The sequence below is a fragment of the Manis javanica genome, chromosome X (assembly GCF_040802235.1).
Source record: "Manis javanica isolate MJ-LG chromosome X, MJ_LKY, whole genome shotgun sequence".
In the NCBI taxonomy this organism is placed as follows: Eukaryota; Metazoa; Chordata; class Mammalia; order Pholidota; family Manidae; genus Manis; species Manis javanica.
In genome coordinates, this window is record NC_133174.1 from 85849269 (window position 1) to 85854815 (window position 5547).

Genomic DNA, 5547 nt, shown 5'->3' on the forward strand with positions numbered 1-5547 from the left:
TAGTTAATAAAACTAACCCTAAAACAGCAACAGAAAAGAAGGCTCCACCAGACTGCATACACCTGCAGAACAGAGCAGACTTCACGAAACAGAGTAACATACCAAAACCTTGATCTGGTGGGACCCAAGCCCTTCCCCCACCCCAGCTCCCTGGAGGGAGGAAGAGAAACAGAGCAGAGAGGGGGTGGAAGCCTAAGACTGCTGAACACCCAACCCTAGAGATACACTTTGGAGCATAAACCTACATTGTGTGGTGCTCTGGATGTTGGCAGGGTTGGGGAGCTGGGACAGGCAGAGTGCTTTAGAGACACAGATTCTGGCCATTTGTGGAAGACAGGGATCCACATCCCACCACTCTGGGACAAAGGAAAGGTGGGTGATCTGAGAGGCTTCCTAGCAGCCAGAAGGCTGCTGATGGGGTGGGGTTTTCATGGAGCTTGCTGCATGGAGGAAGTGATAGGCCAACAAGGTTGTCTGGGCACACTCTTCCCAGCAGGTTGGGAACTTTGAGGAGCTTCAGGTTCTCCATCCCCCTGGCTGGCTACTCACTTCCAAGGCACACAAAGTGACTTGAAGCCTGCTGCACATTCCTCCTGCCCTGCCAGCACCAGCTCACAAATAGGCAGTCACTGAACTGGTGTCAGGCCAGCCAGAGGGAGGCCCTGCCTACAACAGCTAGAGACACAATGCACAGAGGCTTACACCTGTGTGCTTGGCCCACTGGCTCTGACACTAGAGATAGGCAATGCATCAGGGAATCAGGAAACAGTTCTTTCCTGCCCCCAAGCAGCAGTGCCTCTCCCATGCGACCCCCAACATCACTCCATGGTATGAGCAGGTCCAGAGACTAGGGTTTCTGGGCACTAGAGGGCAACACCTAGAAATATGAAACGTCAAAGGAACATGGTTCAGATCAAAATCTCACAAATCCCAGAAAAAGGGCCAAATGAAACTGAACTCACCAATCTTCCTGAAAGAGAGTTCAAAATAAAAATCATTAACATGCTCATGGAGGTACAGAAAAATATTCAAGAATTCAGGAATGAATTTAAGTTGGAGATTCAATCATTAAGACATTACATATATGAAATAAAAAATACAATGGAGGGATTTAAAAGCAGATTAGATGTAGTAGAAAAGATGGTAAATGGGATATAAATTAGAGAAGAGGAATACAAAGAAGCTGAGACACAGAGAATATTGAGAATGAAAGAATGTTGAGAGAACTGTGTGATCAATCCAAACGGAACAGTATTTGCCTTATAGGGGTACCAAAAGAAGAAGAGAGAGAAAAATGGATAGAAAATGTCTTTGAAGAGGTAATTGTTGTAAACTCCCCCAACCTGGGGAAGGAGATAGTCTCTCAGGCCATGGAGGTGCACAGGTCTCCCAACACATGGGACCCGTGGAAGTCAACACCAAGACATACAATAATTAAAATGGCAAAGATCAAGGACAAGGACAGAATATTAAAAGCAGCCAGAGAGAGAACAAAGATCACATACAAAGGAAAACCCATCAGGCTATCATCATACTTCTAAACAGAAACTTACAGGCCAGAAGGGAGTGGCATGATAGAGTTAATGCAATGAAACAGAGGGCCTCGAATGAAGAACACTCTACCTGTTAGGTTATCACTTAAATTTGAAGGAGGGATTAAACAATTTCAAACAAGCAAAAGCTGAGAGAATTTACCTCCCCAAAACTACCTCTACAGGGCATTCTGGAAGGACTGCTTTAGATGGAAGCATCCCTAAGGCTAAATAGCTGTCAACAGGGGAAATAAAACTACAGCAAAGTAAAACAATTAATTACTAAGCAGATGCAAAATCAAATCAACTCCCCTCAGAGTCAATCAAGGGATAGACAAAGAGTACAGAATATGATACCTAACATATAAAGAATGGAGGAGGAAGAAAAAGGAGGAAAAAGAAGAACCTTTAGGTTGTGCTTGTAATAGCATACTAAATGAGTTAAACTAGACTGTAAGATTGCAAGGGAATTACCCTTGAACCTTTGGTGACCACAAATCTAAAGCCTACAATAGCAATAAGTACACACCTATCGAAAATTACCCTAAATGTAAATGGTCTGAATGCACCAATCAAAAGACATAGAGTTACTGAATAGATAAAAATACCAGACTCATCTGTAATCAGCCTACAAGAAACTCACTTCAAACACAAAGACATACACACTGAAAGTAAAGGGAAAGAAAAGATATTTCATGCAACTAATAGGGAGTCAAAAGCAGGAATTGTAGTATTTGTATCAGACAAAACAGACTTCAAAATAAAGAAAGTAACAAGAGACAAAGAAGGATATTACATAGTAATAAAAGGGTCAGTCCAACAAGAGGATATAACTACTATAAATATCTATGCACCCAACACAAGATCACCAACATATGTGAAATAAATACTAACAGAATTAAAGGAGGAAATAGAATGCAATGCATTCATTTTAAGAGACTTCAACACACTACTGACTCCAAAGGGCAGTTCAACCAGACAGAAAATAAGTAGAGACATTGAACAATATATTAGAACAGATGGATTTAATGAACATCTACATAACACTCTATCCAAAAGCAACAGGATACACATTCTTCTCAAGTGTACATGGAACATTTTCAAGAATAGATCATATACTAGGCCACAAAAAGAGACTCAGTAAATTCAAAAAGATTGAAATTGTACCAACCAGCTTCTCAGATCACAAAGGTATGAAACTAGAAATAAATTACACAAAGAAAATGAAAAAACCCACAAACACATGGAGGCTTAATAACATGCTCCTAAATAATCAATGGATCAATGACCAAATAAAAACAGAGATCAAGCAATATATAGAGACAAATGACAATAATAACTCAACACTGCAAAATCTGTGGATTGCAGTGAAGGCTGTGCTAAGAGAGAAGTACATTGCAATACAGGCTTATCTCAAGAAAGAACAATCCCAAATGAACACTCTAAACTCACAATTAATGAAACTAGAAAAGGAAGAAAAAATGAGATCCAAAGTCAATAGAAGGATGGACATAATAAAGATTAGAGCAGAAATAAATAAAAGGAGAAGAATAAAACAAAAGAAAGAATCAAAGAAAGCAGAAGCAGGTTCTTCGAGAAAATTAGCAAAGTAGATAAACCCCAGGCCAGACATATCAAGAAAAAAAGAGTTTACACATGTAAACAGAATCAGAAATGAGAAAGGAAAAATCATGACAGATACCACAGAAATACAAAGAATTATCATAGAATACTATGAAAAATTACATTCTAACAAAGTGGATAATCTAGAAGAAATGGACCACTTTCTAGAAAAATACAACCTTCTGAGGTTGACCTAGGAAGAAGCAGAAAATCTGAACAGACCAATTACCAGTAACAAAATTGAATTGGTAATCAAAAACTACCTAAGAAAAAAACCATTGGACCAGATGGCTTCACTGCTGAAATTTATCCAACATTTAGTGAAGACCTACTACCCATCATCCTTAAAGTTTTCCAAAAAGTAAAAGAGGAGGGAATACTTCTAAACTCATTCTATGAGGTCAGCATCACTCTAATACCAAAACCAGGCAACAACACCACAAAAAAAGAAAATTACAGACCAATATCCCTGATGAATATAGGTGTAAAATTACTCAACAAAATATCAGCAAATCAAATTCAAAAAGATCATCCATCATGATCAAGTAGGATTTATCCCAGGCATGCAAGGATGTTACAATATTAAAAAATCCATCAACATCATCCACCGCATCAACAAAAAGGACAAAAACCACATGATCATCTCCATAGATGCCAAAAAAGCATTCAACAAAGCTGTCATAAATGGTGAAGAGGCACATGAAAAGATGCTCAATATCATTAACGGATAGGGCAATGCAAACCAAAACCATGATGAGATAGCACTTAACACCCCCTGGGAGGGCTGTTATAGGCAAAGTAAGGCAAGGCAAGGCAAGAGAAAGCAAAGCACGTGGAAAATAACAAGTTTAGTGGAGAATGTGGAGAAACTGGGACCAACATCCACTGCTGCTGGGAATGCAAAATGGTACTGGCACTGTGGGAAATCAGTTGGGCATCTATTCAGTCAGGTAAACATGGACTTAACGTATGACCCTGCTATGCCAGCCCTAGCTGAAAACAGGTGTTGGAACAGAACCTTGTACAGGAATCATCACTCCATCACTATTTATGACTACAAGGTGCAAATCACCCAAAAGTCACCAGCTGATGAACGGATACACAACACGTGGTTGACCACTGATGTAGAGTTTGTTATTCAGCTATGAAAAGGAACAGAGAGCTGATCCATGCTACCATGTGCACGAGCCACAAGGCAAACGTTATGCTGAGTGAAAGCAGCCAGAGACAGAAGGCCGCCTATTTACTGGTGTGAGGCCATTTGTAGGAAGTCTTCAGAATAGGCAAACCTCCACGGACAGGGAGCAGGCTCAGGGCTGCCTTGGGGAAGAGACAGCAGTGGGGTGAGTGCCAGAGGAGTACAGGGCTTTCTTTTTGGGGTGGTGCCTATGTCTCGAAACTAGATAGCTGTGATGGATGCCCAACACTGCGGGCATATACTTGGTGCCACTGGATCATACTTGTTTGAGCTTCTCCTGCCCCGTGGGAAGTGAGGGTTCCCTCAGAGAGAGGTGCCAGGGAGCAGGGTACACAGGCTCGTGCCTGCACCTTATCCTTGCAGGCCCAGGCCCGCCAGGGGCCAATATGAGAGCAGTGACCTCACCGGATGTATGTCACAAAGCAGGCTCCTCAACCACTGAGGGAATGAGGGGCCGTTCCATGGTTGCTTGGATATGGAGTAGCGTCCTCAGTACCTGCTGTCTTGAGAGGTTGGGGCCACACCTCGTCAGACTGTACCCCTCCGCACCGCAGAGCTAGGCTGGTTGGAGAAAATGCACCCACGCCCGCCCAACATGCCGCGGCATAGGAGACATCGAGCGTCATCTGGTGGCCAGAGGAGGACCCGCTCTCGCACTGACCGAGCAGAGCTGCTGTTCTCCGTGAACCATGTGGAACGCATCCTGCGGGAGTGCCACTTCTTGCAGCGCACGAGCCCTTGCACACTGGTCTTCTCAGCGGCTGTCATCCAGTACCTGATGGCCAAGGTCTTGGACCTGGTGGGCAACGAGGCCCAGAAACATGGCAGTGGGCGCATCACACCAGAGATGTGGACAGGCTGCTCCACAGCAACCCGCTGCTCAGCAGCCTTTTCAGAGAGACTACCTTCTCATAGGTGTCCCTGGCCAGGCAGTAGCTTGCCCAACACTATCTGGGTCCCCGGGCCTTGGCAGACAGGCACCAGGTCTACTCACAGCTGGCACAGTCCCAGACTGGCTGGTGCCTTGGGCAAAGTCATTGACATTCAATGAAGTGTTTTAAGAAAATAAAAAATAAATTAAAAAGTAATATATGTTCCATGTTCATTTTGATGTTAGGTTAAATGCTATTTAGTATTGTTAAGATGGCAATATTTCCCAAATTGATCTACAAGTTCAATGTAATCACTACCAAA

At 42.8% G+C, this 5547-nt stretch overlaps 1 pseudogene; it reads left to right on the forward strand.

Annotated features, from left to right (window-relative positions):
- Positions 1-4875: 4875 nt before the first annotated feature.
- On the forward strand, positions 4876-5289 carry LOC108409168 (histone H2A-Bbd type 2/3-like; annotated as a pseudogene).
- The last annotated feature ends 258 nt before the right edge of the window (positions 5290-5547 follow it).